Source organism: Tachyglossus aculeatus, chromosome X2, assembly GCF_015852505.1.
Source record: "Tachyglossus aculeatus isolate mTacAcu1 chromosome X2, mTacAcu1.pri, whole genome shotgun sequence".
Classification (NCBI taxonomy): Eukaryota; Metazoa; Chordata; class Mammalia; order Monotremata; family Tachyglossidae; genus Tachyglossus; species Tachyglossus aculeatus.
Window position 1 is genome coordinate 4,353,641 of NC_052100.1, and position 16,253 is coordinate 4,369,893.

General features: G+C 50.3%; 1 protein-coding gene across 2 annotated transcripts in view; it reads left to right on the forward strand.

The window, feature by feature from the left end:
* The first annotated feature begins 5,319 nt into the window (after nucleotides 1-5,319).
* The window catches only part of CPLX2 (complexin 2), a 61,631-nt gene continuing 50,697 nt past the window's right edge, over nucleotides 5,320-16,253 (forward strand). Inside the window, exons 1-2 of one of the 2 annotated variants that reach the window (XM_038771232.1) lie at nucleotides 5,320-5,358; nucleotides 12,321-12,421. The gene's annotated coding sequence lies outside the window, so the exon portion shown is untranslated. Of the gene's footprint in view, nucleotides 5,359-11,395; nucleotides 11,444-12,320; nucleotides 12,422-16,253 lie in introns of those variants that run through there. The other variant, XM_038771234.1, reaches the window with a different exon arrangement.

Genomic DNA, 16,253 nt, shown 5'->3' on the forward strand with positions numbered 1-16,253 from the left:
CTCCTAGATCAAACCCTCTTTTCCTCCGCTCCCACTGTCTTCCGATTCATCTATGCACTTGGATCTCTGACCTCTGGGTATTCTATCTATTCTATTTATTTTATTTATTCTATTTATTTTATTTTGGTAGTATGTTTGGTTTTGTTCTCTGTCTCCCCCTTCTAGACAGTGAGCCCACTGTTGGGTAGGGACTGTCTCTATACGTTGCCAACTTGTACTTCCCAAGCGCTTAGTACAGCGCTCTGCCCACAGTAAGCGCTCAATAAGTACGACTGATTGATTGATATCCGCTCCACACTCAACCCCACAGCACTCAGAGGCGTATCTATAGGTTAAATATCGTAAATTACTTATATTAATGTCTGCCTCCCCCTCTAGACTGTGAGCTCACTGTGGGACGGGAACGGGTCTTCTCTGTGGTATTGTATGCTCCCAAGAGCTTAGTCCAGTGCTCTGCACGCTGCAAGTGCTCAATAAATACCATTATTGATGAAGAAAACGGGGAAGGCTTCCTTTAGCTTTCCCGATTCAGGGGAGTTGATCCTGGTGGCTAAAAGCTCCTCTCCTTCCACGTGGCTCTGCTCCCAGAGAGAACAGATGGCCGGAGAGATGTGTTTATGCCTTCGCCTTCCCCTGGACGGACTTTGCAGCTGGGGAGAAAGAGAGGACTCCAGCCACGAATTTATGTGAAGGCTCCTATTTCACAGTTTGACCAGTTCCACCTGAATAGTTTATTTTATCTGTGCCCCCGCGGTGAATTCAATTTCCTTTAGTCCCGCCTCCGGAGGGCCTTAAGTGATGGAGGGGAGGGGGCAGAAAGGGGGGAAGAAAGGGAAGGAGGGGTAGAATAGGGAGAAAGGGAGGAGGAGGATGCAGGGGAAGGAGGGAGAGGGAAGGAAGAAGGGAAAAGAGGAAGGAAGGAGGGGTGAAGAAGAACAAGGGGAGGAAGGTTATTATGGTTGTACATATTTATTACTCTATTTATTTATTTATTTATTTTACTTGTACATTTCTATCCTATTTATTTTATTTTGTTGGTATGCTTGGTTTTGTTCTCTGTCTCCCCCTTTTAGACTGTGAGCCCACTGTTGGGTAGGGACTGTCTCTATGTGTTGCCAATTTGTACTTCCCAAGCGCTTAGTACAGTGCTCTGCACATAGTAAGCGCTCAATAAATACGATTGATTGATTGATTGAAGGGAAGGGGAATAATAATAATAATAATAATACCAGGTACTTCGTTTCCCTTCCATAATAATAATAATTCACCCCGCCTTACCTCCTCCCCTCCCCATAGCACCTGTATGTATGTTTGTACGTGTTTATTACTCTATATATTTATGTATTTTATTTGTACATATTTCTTCTATTTATTTTATTTTGTTAATATGTGTTGTTTTGTTCTCTGTCTCCCCCTTCTAGACTGTGAGCCCGCGGTTGGGTAGGGACCGTCTCTAGGTGTTGCCAACTTGGACTTCCCAAGCGCTTAGTCCAGTGCTCTGCACACAGTAAGCGCTCAATAAATACGATTGAATGGATGACTGAATGAATAACAGTATGGTGGTAATGATACCAATATTATTTTAATAGTACTATTATTAAAATAATAATTATTGTTATTGTTATGGAAGGGAAACGAAGTACCTGGTTTCCGAGATGGGCAGGGAATGTGTCTGCCAACTCTGTTCTGTTGTTCTCTCCCAAGCGTTCAGTACAGGGCCGGGCACACGGTAAGCGCTCAATAAATACCATTGATTAATTGATGGACCGTAAGTTCGTTGTGGGCGGGGAGCGTGTCTACCAACTCTGTTCTATTGTTCATTCATTCAGTCGTATTTATTGAGCGCTTACTGTGTGCGGAGCACTGTTCTAAGCGCTTGGAAAGTACAATTCGGCAACAGAGACCTGCCCCGCATCCGCAAAATACCCCACTTTGGGCTTTTTCCACCGGAGGCCTTGTCTTCCCCCTCTTCCCCTTCCCACTCTTTTTTTCTCTCCCAAGCGTTCAGGACAGTGCTGTGCACACAGTAAGCGCTCAATAAATACCATGGATGGACTGATTGATGCAGAGGAGCCCCCAGCCCCAGGACCCTTTCAGATTGCGAGCTTTCCTCGCCCACGGGGGCGGTGTGGACCACCCCAGGAAAGGCAAGAAGTGGAGACGGGGGTGAGAAGACAGAAGGGAGGATGGAGGTGAGGGAGGGGGGCCATCATTGGTGCCATCAAGAAAGGGACATCCCAGGAGTCCTCTCTGACCTCTCTCCCCCGGCCCCATCCCTCCCCGGAGGGAAACTGAGTCCTGGGAGTTGGGGAGGGGGACGGTGGGGGGGCTCAGGATGGGTGCCTCGAGTCTCAACGATACAGACACAACTACCTGTTTCTGCTCTTTCTCCCTTCTCCCTCCTCCCTCCAGCTCCTCCTTCTCCCTTAATAATAGTGGCATTTATTAAGCGCTTACTATGTGCAAAGCACTGTTCTAAGCGCTGACCTTCCTCCTCCTTCCCTCTTTTCCTTCCCCCTCCTTCCTTCCTTCCTCTTACCTCCTCCCTGCATGGGACAGGAGCTGTATCCAACTCGATTTTCTTGTATTCGTGCATTCAGTCGTATTTATTGAGCGCTTACTGTGTGTACAGCATTGTACTAAGCGCTTGTATAATAATAATGGCGTTTGTTAAGCGCTTAGTATGTGCCAAGCACTGTTCTAAGCGTTGAATAATAATTATGGCACTGGTTCAGCGCTCACTATGTGCCAAGTACTGTTCTAAGAGTTGAATAATAATTATGGTACTAGTTAAGCACTCACTATGTGCTGAATAATAATTATGGTACTGGTTAAAAGTGCTCACTATGTGCCAAGCACTGTTCTAAGCGCTGAATAATAATTATGGTACTGGTTAAGCGCTCACTATGTGCCAAGCACTGTTCTAAGCGCTGAATAATAATTATGGTACTGGTTAAGCACTCACTATGTGCCAAGCACTGTTCTAAACATTGAATAATAATTATGGTACTGGTTAAGCGCTCACTATGTGCCAAGCACTGTTCTAAGCGTTGAATAATAATTATGGTACTGGTTAAGCGCTCACTATGTGCCAAGCACTGTTCTAAGCGCTGAATAATAATTATGGTACTGGTTAAAAGTACTCACTATGTGCCAAGCACTGTTCTAAGCGTTGAATAATAATTATGGTACTGGTTAAGCGCTCACTATGTGCCAAGCACTGTTCTAAGCGTTGAATAATAATTATGGTACTGGTTAAGCGCTCACTATGTGCCAAGCACTGTTCTAAGAGTTGAATAATAATTATTATGGTACTTGCTAAGCCCTTACTATGTGCCAAGCACTGTTCTAAGCTTTGAATAATAATTATGGTACTGGTTAAGCGCTCACTATGTGCCAAGCACTGTTCTAAGCATTGAATAATAATTATGGTACTGGTTAAGCACTCACTATGTGCCAAGCACTGTTCTAAGAGTTGAATAATAATTATGGTACTTGTTAAGCCCTTACTATGTGCCAAGAACTGTTCTAAACACTGGGGTAGATATAAGTTAATCAGGCTGGACACACAGCCCCTGCCCCACATGGGGCTCACACTGATACCCTTATTTTTCCAGATGAGGTAGCTGAGGCCCAGAGAAGTGAAGTGACTTCTCCAAGGTCACACAGCAGACATGTGGTAGAGTCGGAATTAGAACCCAGGTCTTTCTGACTCCCAGACCACTAAACCACGCTGTATCTCCCCCTGCGCATAGAACAGTGACTGACACATAGTAAGGGCTTATCAAATACCACGATTATTATTATTAGTCTCTCCTTTCTCTCCCTCCTCCTTCTCCTCTTTCTTTTTCCCTTTCTCTCTCTTCCTTCCTCCTCCACCCTCCACTCCTCTTTCCCTCTCCCGCTCCTTTTCCTCCCTTCATCTCTTCCCTCTCCTTCCTGCCTCTCACCTCTTCCTTCCCACTCTTCCTTCCCCTCTCCTTTTCCTCTCCTCCGTCCCCTCCTCTTTCCCTTCCCTCTTTTCTCTCCTCTCCCTCCTCCTTCCCTCTCCCCCGTCCCCCTCCTGCCCCCTCCACCCCCTCCCTTCTCCCTCGTACCTCCTCCTTCCCTCGTATTTCCCTCTTCCTCCTTCTCTCTGTTCTCCCTCTTACCTCTTCTTTCCCTCTCCCCTCCCCCTTCTTTCCTTCTCCCCCTCTTTCCTCTCCTCCTTCCCTCTTTCCCTTCCTTCTCCTTTCTTCCTTTCCCTCCTCTTTCCCTCTCCCCCTCCCCTACTCTTTCCTTCTCCCCCTTTCCCCTCCTCCTTCCCTCTTTCCCTTCCCTCTCCTGTCTCCCCCTCCCTTCTCTTTCCTTCTCCCCCTCCTTCCCTCTTTCCCCTCCCTCTCCGTTCTTCCTTCCTCTCTTCTTTCCCTCTCGTCTTCCCCGCCACTTTCCCTCTCCTCCTTCCCCTCCTCTTCCCCTCTCCCCCTCTTTCCCCCCTCTTCCCCTCCCTCTCCTGTATCCTTTCCCTCTCCTTCTTCCCCTCCACTTTCCCTCTCCTCCTTCCCCTCCTCTTTCCCTCTCCCCCTCTTTCCCCTCCTGCTTCCCTCTTCCCCTCCCTCTCCTGCATCCCTTCCCTCCTCTTTTCCTCTCCCCCTTTCCCCTCCTCTTTCCCTCTTCCCCTCCCTCTCCTGTCTCCCCCTCCCCCCTTTCCCCTCCTCCTTCCCTCTTTTGCCTCCCGCTCTTGTCTCCCCTCCCTCCTCTTTCCCTCTCCCCCTCTTTCCCCTCCTCCTTCCCTCTTTCCCTCCCTCTCTTGTCTCCCCCCTCCCTCCTCTTTCCCCTCCTCCTTCCCTCTTTCCCTCCCCTCTCCTGTCTCCCCCTCCCCTTCTCTTTCCCTCTCTCCTCTCCCTCTCCCGTCTCCCCCTCCCTCTCCCTTTTCCCTCTCCTCCTTCTCCCCGCTCCAGCTTCCCTTATCTCTCCCTCTCCTCCCTCCCCTCCGTCTCTCCCTCTCCCTCTCCCGCTCCCGCTGCTCCTGGCCCCCCCTTCTCCGCCCCCCGGCCGACCGGGCCGGGTCCCCAGGAAGCGGGTCCCCGCCTCCCCTGGGGCTCCATGGGTCCCCCGGGCCGGTCCTAGGCGGGCCCGGGGCCTCGCCGAAGCTGGAGCGGAGGAGGCCTCGGACCTGGGTGGGGGGGGGGGACGGGACGCAGGGCCCACCCCGAGACCACCCCAGGACCACCCCAGGAGCAGGCCAGGAGCCGCCCCGAGCGGTCCGGGAGCGGGCCGGGAGCGGGCCACCTCCTGCCCAGCCCAGCCCAGCCCAGCCCAGCCCATCCCATCCCATCCCCGCCCCGCCCCGCCCCGCCCCGCCGGAGCCTCCATCAGGTCAGCACAAAACCCTCTTCTTGGTGGGCGGGAAGCACGGGGGCAGGGACCCCCCCCCCGGACCACCCCCCTCGACCTCCTGGCCCCTCTCTGCCCCACCCCCGGACCCTCCCTGGAGCTCCCTGGACCCTCCCTGCCCCCCCCCCCCCGGCTCTCCTCTGCCCCCTCCGATCCCCTGTGGACCCCCCCGGACCCTCCCTGGATCCCCCTGGACCTCCGGACCCCCTCTGGCCCCCCCCGGGCCTTCCCCGGACCCTCCCTGGCCCCCCCGGACCCTCCCTGGCCCCCCTCTTGACCCCTAGGAACTCCTCCAGACCCTCCCTGGACCCTCGGACCCTCTCTGCCCCCCAGGACCTCCCCAGGACCCTCCCTGGCCCCCCGGGCCTCCTCCAGCCCCTCCCCAAGGCCCTCCCTGGCCCCCCGGACCCCCGCTGGCCCCCCCTCGGCCCTCCTCCAGACCCTCCCTGGACCCCTCTGGACCCCGGACCCTCCCTGCCCCCCGGGCCCCCTCTGGACCCCCCTGGACCTCCCCAGGACCCCCTCTGGACCCCCCGGACCTCCTCCAGACCCTCCCTGGACCCCTCTGGACCCCCCCCTGGACCCCCAGGACCCTCCCTGAGCCCCCTCTTGACCCCTCGGACCTCCCCCAGACCCTCCCTGGCCCCCCGGCCCCCCTCTGTACCCCCCGGCCCTCCCCAGGACCCTCCCTGCCCCCCCCCGGACCCCTCGGACCTCCCCCAGCCCCCCCCCGGACCCTCCCCGGCCCCTCCCCGGACCCCTCCCCTTTTCCCCGCGTCCCGGCCGAGGGTCGGGGTGGGGGGGGCTGGGGGGCGGGGGGGGGGAGCTGCTCGCGGGCGGCGGCGGCGGCGGCCTCAGCTGCAACCGCTGCAACCGCTGCAACCGCTGCAACCGCTGCAGCGATGGCAGTGCTCGGGCTCGGCGCCGTCCTGTCCAGCACCGCGGACAGAGGGAGACCCCCACCCCCCCCGCCCCGGCTGGACGGACGGACGGACCGAAACGGGGAGAGGGGACCCCCGGCGGAGGGGGGGGAGAGAGGGGGGAGAGGGGAGAGGGGAGAGGGGACCCCCCGGGGAATAGAGGGGAGAGGGGAACTCCAGGGGAGGGGGCGTGAGGGGAGAGGGGACCCCCCAGGGAAGGGGAGGAGAGGGGACCCCCAGAGGAGGAGAGGGGAGAGGGGACCTCCAGGGGAAGGGGGGAGGGATAAGGGGACCCCCAGGGGAAGGGGGGAGGGATAAGGGGACCCCCAGGGGAGGGGAGGAGAGGGGTGAGAGGATCTCCAGGGGAAGGGGGGAGGGATAAGGGGACCCCCAGGGGAGGGGAGGAGAGGGGTGAGAGGACCTCCAGGGAAAGGGAGGAGAGGGGACCCCCCAGAGGAGGAGGGGAGGGGAGAGGGGACCCCCAGGGGAGGAGGAGGGAGGGGAATTGGGGGCGAGGGGACTTCCAGTGTAAGGGTGTTGGGGGAGGGAGGGGAATTGCGGGGGGGAGGGGGCTCCCAGGGTAAGGGTGTTGGGAGAGAAATACTACTACTAATAATAATGATAATAATGATGGTATTTGTTAAGCGCTTACTATGTGCCAAGCATTGCTCTAAGCGCTGGGGTAGATACAGGGTAAAAATAATGTCGGTATTTGTTAAGCACATACTATGTGCCAAGCACTGTTCTAAGCGCTGGGGTAGAGTCAATGTAATCAGGTTGTCCCACGTGGGGTTCCCAGTCTTCATCCCCATTTTACAGATGAGGGCACTGAGGCCCAGAGAAGTTAAGTAGTTTGCCCCAGGTCACACTGCAGGCAAGTGGCGGAGGCGGGATTAGAACCCACGTCCTCGGACTCCCAAGCCCGGGGTCTTGCCACTGAGCCACGCAGGGGGCGGGGGGCGGGGAGACCCTCCCCCCCAACCTTCCTGTGGCCTTTGGGTGGACTTGGCTACTTCATCATCATCAATCGTATTTATTGAGCGCTTACTGTGGGCAGAGCACTGTACTAAGCGCTTGGGAAGTACAAATTGGCAACATATAGAGACGGTCCCTACCCAACAGTGGGCTACTTGTTACTTGCAGAGCAAACCCGGGCCTTCCTCCTCCTCCTCCTCCGGCCAGACCACCGCTCCCAATCCGGCAGGGCCTTGGGTCACCGGGTTAGTCCTGGCGGGAAGACCCCCACCCCCGAAACGCCCACCCCAGGGGGTCCGAAGAGACACCCTCCCCGCGCTATTAATAGTCCCGTTTCTATGTAACGTTTTGTTTTGGTGTTCATCAATTTCTTATTTATTTATTTGTTTTGGCCGTGACTCCCACAAGAGGCTTCTCGAGCGTCGAGAGCCTTGGAAGTGTGGGACGGGCGGATCTAGGCACGAGGCCCGGGCTAATAATAATAATAATACTTAATAATCATGGTAGTCGTTAACAGCTTACTATGTGCCACTGTGCTAAGCGCGGGGGTAGATACAAGTTAGGTTGGACACAGTTTCTGTCCCACATAATAATAATAGTGATGATGGCACTTATTAAGCACTTACTATGTGCAAAGCACTGTTCTAAGCGCTGGGGAGGTTACAAAGTGATTGGTTCTCCCACGGGGGGCTCACAGTCTTGATGCCCAGTTTACAGATGAGGTAACTGAGGCCCAGAGAAGTGAAGTGACTTGCCCAAAGTCACACTGCTGACAATGGGCAGAGCCGGGATTTGAACCCATGACCTCTGACTCCAAAGTCCGTGCTCTTTTCCACTGAGCCACGCTGCTTCTCTAAGTGTGGGGCTCACGCTCTTAATCCCCATTTTACAGATGAGGGAACTGAGGCCCGGAGAAGTGAAGTGACTTGCCCAAAGTCACACAGCTGACAATGGGCAGAGCCGGAATTTGAACCCATGACCTCTGACTTCAAAGTCGGTTCTCTTTTCCACTGAGCCACACTGCTTCTCTAAGTGTGGGGCTCACGCTCTTAATCCCCATTTTACAGATGAGGGAACTGAGGCCCGGAGAAGTGAAGTGACTTGCCCAAAGTCACACAGCTGACAATGGGTCAGAGCCGGAATTTGAACCCATGACCTCTGACTTCAAAGTCGGTTCTCTTTTCCACTGAGCCACACTGCTTCTCTAAGTGTGGGGCTCACACTCTTAATCCCCATTTTACAGATGAGGGAACTGAGGCCCGGAGAAGTGAAGTGACTTGCCCAAGGTCACACAACAGACAGGTGGCGGAGCCCGAATTAGAGCCCGGGGCCTTCTGGCTCCCAGGCCCGGGCTCTAGCCACTAGGCCACCATGCTCCTCTGGGGTCTCCCACCTTTTGTGGGTGTCCAGGAGGAGCCCCAAGTCTGGGAGCATCCCTAAAAGGAGAGTCTTCCCTCCCGAACCCCTCTCCTTTCCCCCTCTCCTGTACCTCATCCCTGGAGAAATCCTTCTATCGAGGGAGGAAGAGGAGAAAGGATCTTTCTTGGGGACATGTGACCTTTCCAATCATCCATTTAATCGTATTTATTGAGCACTTCCTGGGTGCACAGCACTGGACTAAGCGCTTGGAAAGTACAATTCAGCAATAAAAAGAGACAATCCCTGCCCACAACGGGTTTACAGTGTAGAAGGGGGGAGACAGACATCAAATCTGTAAAATGGGGATGAAGACTGTGAGCTAACCTGCTAACCTTTCATCTATCCCAGCGCTTAGAACGGTGCTTGGCTCATAGTAACTCCATTGTATTGTCCTCTTCCAAGCGCTTAGTACAGTGCTCTGCACGAAGTTAGCGCTCAATACCAATGGAGTTGGTAGACACGCTCCCTGCTCTCAACAAATTTATAATTTAGAGACTGTAAACAGAGCCTTGTCCTGAGCACTTGCGGAAAGGACAATATTGTTGGTATATTCTCTCCCTTCCTAGGGCTCACAGTTTACTTTGTGCAATCGATCAATGATATTTGAGTGTTTACTACATGCAGAGCACTGTACTAAGTGATTGGGACAGTACAATACAATAGAGTTGGTAGACAAGTTTGCAATTCAGAGAGTGTAAACAGCCCTGACCTGAGCATCTAAGGACAATATTATTGATAGACACAATTCTGGAGTGTGAGCCCATTGTGGGCAGGGATTGTCTCTGTTGCTGAATTGTACTCTCCCAAGCGCTCAGTACTTGTCAGCTGTGTGACTTTGGGCAAGTCACTTAACTTCTCTGTGCCTCAGTTACTTCATCTGTAAAATGGGGATTAAGGCTGTGAGCCTGGGACAACCCGGTTGCCTTGTATTCCCCCCCAGCGCTTAGAATAGTGCTTGTCATATAGTAAGCGCTTAATAAATGCTATTACTATTATTGTTGTTATGTCACATAGATTCATGTGGAGTCCTGTCTCTGGCCTCGGAGAATCGCAGTCCTTTCATCAGTGCCTGAGGGGCTTGTATGGTCAGGGAAAGGGGAGAGAGATGGTGCAGTGGTAAATAGGGAAAGGTGAGGTGGTCTAGTAAATAGGTGTGTAAATAGGTATAAATAGGGGAAGAGCGTGGCCTAGTATATAGGTGTAAATATAAATGTAAATAGGCATAAATGGGTGAGGAACGTGGCCCATTTATAGGAGTGAATAGGTGTAAAGAGGTGAAATCCCGAGGTCTCGTAAAGAGGTGTAAATATATTTGTAAATAGGAGCTAATGGGGGAAACAGCGCAGCCTAGCAAATAGGTGTGAACAGGTGTGATATATGTCATTCATTCATTCAATTCAATCGTATTTATTGAGCGCTTACCGTGTGCAGAGCACTGGACTAAGCACTTAGTACAATCCGGCAGCAAATAGAGACAATTACTTCCCAACGACGGGCTCACAGTCTAGAAGAGGGGAAACAGACAACAAAACAAAACAATTAAACAGACATCAATAGCGTCACTATCAGTAGAATTATAGATATATTCACATCATTAAGTGGCCTAGTGGATAGAGCACGAGTTTGGGAGTCAGGAAAACCTGGGTTCTAATTCCGGCCCCGCCGCTTGTCTGCTCTGGGGCCTTGGAAAACTCGCTTAACTTCCCTGGGCCTCAGTGGCCTCATCTGTAAAAATGGGGATTAAGATTAAGATCAGGAGGCCTTCCCAGACTGAGCCCCTTCCTTCCTCTCCCCCTCGCCCCCCTCTCCATCCCCCCATTTTACCTCCTTCCCTTCCCCACAGCACCTGTATATATGTATATATGTTTGTACATATTTATTACTCTATTTATTTATTTTACTTGTACATATCTATTCTATTTATTTTATTTTGTTCGTATGTTTGATTTTGTTCTCTGTCTCCCCCTTTTAGACTGTGAACCCACTGTTGGGTAGGGACTGTCTCTATATGTTGCCAACTTGGACTTCCCAAGCGCTTAGTACATTGCTCTGCACACAGTAAGCGCTCAATAAATACGATTGATTGATTGATTGATGAGTGTGAGCCCCGTGGGGGACAGGGACTCTGTCCAATCTGACCAACTGGGGTCTACGCCAGGCCTTAGAAGAGTGCTTAGCACATGCTACGTGCTTAAATAATAATAATAATAATAATAATAATAATAATAATAATAATAATAATAATAATAATAAATAAAAGAGTTTGTAGACACATTCCTTGCCTACAAAGAGCTACCCATCCTGTTGGATTGATGGATTGAGGGATTCTGATCCGTAGCCGGGTCTGCCCTACCGAAGCCGGAACTTGGGGTGGACTAGGTTGGGGAGTGATGTCATGGAGCGTTGCCAAGGTGAGGGCTGGGAGGTTGCTAGGAAACGATTTGGGAGCAATCAGGATGCCCAGGGGTGAGAGCCCGCCTTGCCTCCGTGCTTTTTTGTTTGTTTGTTTTTTTCAAAATGGTATTTGTTAAGCGTTTACTATGTGCCACGGACTGTCCTAAGCAATGAGGTTGATATGGGCTAATCAGGTTGGATACAGTTCCGTTGTGGGCAGGGACTGTGTCTGTTTTATCATTCTATTGTCTTCTTCCAAGCGCGTAGTACACAGTACACGCTCAAAAAATACGATTGACTGACTACCAACTCTGCTGGATTGTACATTATCCGACGTTGAATACAGTGCCCTGCTCACAGTAAGCACTCAGTTAATCGCATTGAACTGGGTCCAACCTGATTAACTTGTATTTTCCCCAGCGCTTAAAGCAGGGCTTGACACATAGTAAACGCCTCACAGATACAATTTAAAAAGTAGGGGCTCAATAAATGCCACGAAGATGATGCCATAATAATAAAAATAGTAGTATTTATAGTAGTATAGTATATATATAGTATAGTGTTCTATATATAGTATGGTATAGTATAGTAATAATAATAATAATGGCATTTGTTAAGTGCTTACTATGTGCAGAGCACTGTTCTAAGCGCTGAGGGGGTTACAAGGTGATCAAGTTGTCCCACGTGGGGCTCACAGTCTTAATCCCCATTTTACAGATGAGGTACTGAGGTTCAGAGAAGTTAAGTGCCTTGCCCAAGGTCACACAGCAGACATGTGGCGGAGTCGGAATTCGAACCCATGACCTCTGACTCCAAAGCCCATGCTCTTTCCACTGAGCCACGCTGCTTCTCTGTATAGTATATAGTATAGTATGGTATAGTATACTATATATATAGTATAGTAGTACAGTAAGCGCTCACTAAATACGATTGAATATTTGTTAGGCACTTACTGTGTATCAAGTGCTTTTTTCATGGTATTTTCTAAGCGCTTACTATGTGTCAGGCACTTTTCTCCATGGTATTTGTTAAGGGCTTACAATGTGTCAGGCACTGTACCAAGCGATGGGGCAGATCCAAGCTAATCAGGTTGGATTCAGCCCCCGTCCCACGTGAGGCTCGCAGTCGTAATCCCCCTTTTCCAGATGAGGTAACTGAGGCCCAGAGAAGTGAAGTGACTTGCCCAAGATCGCAGAGCAGACACTGACTCACTACCCTCTCCCTCCCTCCCACCAGGGGTCCGAGAGTTGGGACATGTTCGGGCTGAGCTCGGGACGATTGTGTTAGGGAGAGAAAAAGTCGCCTACTGAGATCCATCTCGAGCAGAGAGAGTCAAGGTAAGTCAGAGAGTCAGAAGCCACGACCTTCTGCAACCCCCTGACTTGCTCCCTTTATTCATCCCCCTCCCAGCCCCTCACCACTCTCTGTCCGCCTCTTCCAATTTATTTATTTCTATTGATGTCCGTCTCCCTGCCTCTAGACTGTTAAGCCCCTCTTCCAGATCTTTTGTATTAATAATAGTAATGATGATGGCATCTAGTAAGCGCTTACTAGGTGCAAACTATGTTCCTAAGCGCTGGGGAGGTTACAAGGTGATCAGCTTGTCCCACGGGGGGCTCACGGTCTTCACCCCCATTTTCCAGATGAGGGAACTGAGGCCCGGAGAAGTGAAGTGACTTGCCCAAAGTCACACAGTGGACAATTGGCGGGGCAGGGATTTGAACGCTTGACCTCTGACTCCAAAGCCTGGTCTCTTTTCCACTGAGCCACGCTGCTTCTCTATTGTATTGTTGCATTGTCCTCTCCCAAGCGCTTAGTCCAGTGCTCTGCAAATAGTAAGCGCTCAATAAATGCAATGGATTGGTCGAATGATTGGGCCCCGTGTGGGGCACGGTTGTACTCGGTCCCATTATCTCGCATCTACCATTCATTCATTCAATCGTATTTATTGAGCGCTTACTGTGTGCAGAGCACTGGACTAGGCACTTGGGAAGTCCAAGTTGGCAACATCTAGAGACGGTCCCTACCCAACAGTGGGCTCACAGTCTAGAAGGGGGAGACAGAGAACAAAACCAAACATATTAACAAAATGAAATAAATAAATAAATAGAGTAATTTACTGTCACTTACGCTTTTTACGTATTTACAGTTCACTATCAATTTCCGGCCCTGGGATCTTGGGAAAGTCGCTGAACTTCCATGTGCCACACTGTCATCGCTGGCCCTCAATCTCTTCTGTCTCACTGCAACTGAGCCCACTGTTGGGTAGGGACTGTCTCTATATGTTGCCAACTTGTACTTCCCAAGCGCTTAGTACAGTGCTCTGCACACAGTAAGCGCTCAATAAATACGATTGATTGATTGCAACTCATTCCCCCTTCACATCCAACAGACCACCACTCTCCCCACCTCAAAAGCCAAGAGCCCTTGCCCGACTGCCATTTCCCCTATTCCCTCTCAATCAATCAATCAGTCAATCGTATTTATTGAGCGCTTACTGTATGCAGAGCACTGTACTAAGCGCTTGGGAAATCCAAGTTGGCAACATATAGAGACGGTCCCTACCCAACAGTGGACTCAGTCTAGAAGGGGGAGACAGAGAACAAAACCAAACGGAGCACTGTACTAAGCGCTTGGGAAGTCCAAGTTGGCAACATATAGAGACAGTCCCTACCCACCAGTGGGCTCACAGTCTAGAAGGGGGAGACAGAGAACAAAACCAAACAGAGCACTGTACTAAGCGCTTGGGAAGTCCAAGTTGGCAACATATAGAGACGGTCCCTACCCACCAGTGGGCTCACAGTCTAGAAGGGGGAGACAGAGAACAAAACCAAACAGAGCACTGTACTAAGCGCTTGGGAAGTGCAAGTTGGAAACATCTAGAGACAGTCCCTACCCAACAGTGGGCTCACAGTATTTTTATTTTTTTATTTTGTTAGTGTGTTTGGTTTTGTTCCCTGTCTGCCCCTTTTAGACTGTGAGCCCACTGGTGGGTAGGGACTGTCTCTCTGTGTTGCCAACTTGGACTTCCCAAGCGCTTAGTACAGTGCTCTGCACACAGTAAGCGCTCAATAAATACGATTGATGATGATGATGATGAAAACCAAACATATTAATAAAATAAATAGAATAGATATGTACTAGTTAGAGTTATAAATATGTACAAACATATATACATTGCACTTGAATTTGTATCCTTTATTCAACTCAACCGCAGCCCCAAAGCACTTCCCTTGGTATTCAGTAAGTGGTTCACCCACGCCACAATTATGATAAGACCCTAGCATCCCACTCCCCCAGCCCGTTGCCTTAAGTGAACCACCTCCTACCCACACAACGTGGGTGGTCGTTTTAGCCCCCCTCCGTTCTCCGTTGGGTAATTGTTGGCAGTGTGTTCCTCTAAATAAAGAGACCCGAGTTTTCCCACCAAATGCCCTGCGAAGAAATGAACCTTCGCCAACCTCCTGTCCTCCCCGCAGAACTGAGCACTCGCTGGGCCTCGTAGTTGCTCGGAGAGGGTCGTCGACGCAGTCTTTTTCATCCAGATGGGAGAGTGTTTGGGCTGATGATTCACCCGCAGGAAAACCCCCCGTGGAATCCCATTTGGTGCTCAGAGAGCCAAGACTAAATTCCCTACAGCCGGTCAGCAGTAATCCTTCCTTCTCCACCCCTTTGCTTCCCACCCTTCCCCAAGCCGAGTTTGAACTCCCCCTGAATTGGGGTTCCTGGAACTTCCAAAATAATAACTGTGGTATATGTTATATATGTGTATATATATATATATATATATGGCATTTATTAAGCGCTTACTATGTGCAGAGCACTGTTCTAAGCTGCTGGGGAGGTTACAAGGTGATCAGGTTGTCCCACGTGGGGCTCACAGTCTTAATAATAATAGTGATGATGGTATTTGTTAAGCACTTACTAGGTGCAAAGCACTGTTCTAAGCGCTGGGGGAGTACAAGGTGATCAGTTTGTCCCACGTGGGGCTCACAGTCTTAATAATAATAATAATGGTATTTGTTAAGCACTTACTATGTGCAAAGCACTGTTTTAAGCCCTGGGGGGATACAAGGTGATCTGTTTGTCCCACGTGGGGCTCACAGTCTTAATAATAATAATGATGATGGTATTTGTTAAGCACTTACTATGTGCAAAGCACTGTTCTAAGCGCTGGGGGGATACTAGGTGATAACGTTGTCCCACGTGGGGCTCACAGTCTTAATAATAATGATAATAATGGTATTTGTGAAGCTCTTACTATGTGCAAAGCACTGTTTTAAGTGCTGGGGGGGATATAAGGTGATCAGTTTGTCCCACGTGGGGCTCACAGTCTTAATAATAATAATGATGATGGTATTTGTTAAGCACTTCCTATGTGCAAAGCACTGTTTTAAGCGCTGGGGGAATACAAGGTGATCAGTTTGTCAAGGTGATCAGTTTGTCCCATGTGGGGCTCACAGTCTTAATAATAATAATAATAATAATAATAATAATAATAATGGTATTTGTTAAGCACTTACTATGTGCAAAGCACTGTTCTAAGCGCTGGAGGGATACAAGGTGATCAGTTTGTCCCACGTGGGGCTCACAGCCTTAATAATAATAATAATGATGATGGTATTTGTTAAGCACTTCCTATGTGCAAAGCACTGTTCTAAGCGCTGGGGGAATACAAGGTGATCAGTTTGTCCCATGTGGGGCTCACAGTCTTAATAATAATAATAATAATGGTATTTGTTAAGCACTTACTATGTGCAAAGCACTGTTCTAAGCGCTGGAGGGATACAAGGTTATCCGTTTGTCCCACGTGGGGCTCACAGTCTTAATAATAATAATAATAATAATGATGGTATTTGTTAAGCACTTACTATGTGCAAAGCACTGTTCTAAGCGCTGGAGGGATACAAGGTTATCAGTTTGTCCCACATGGGGCTTACAGCCTTAATAATAATAATAATGATGATGGTATTTGTTAAGCACTTACTATGTGCAAAGCACTGTTCTAAGCGCTGGAGGGATACAAGGTGATCAGTTTGTCCCACGTGGGGCTCACAGCCTTAATGATAATAATCATAATGGTATTTGTTAAGCACTTACTATGTGGAAAGCACTGTTCTAAGCGCTGGAGGGATACAAGGTGGGACGGGGAACTGTATCTGTCCTGGT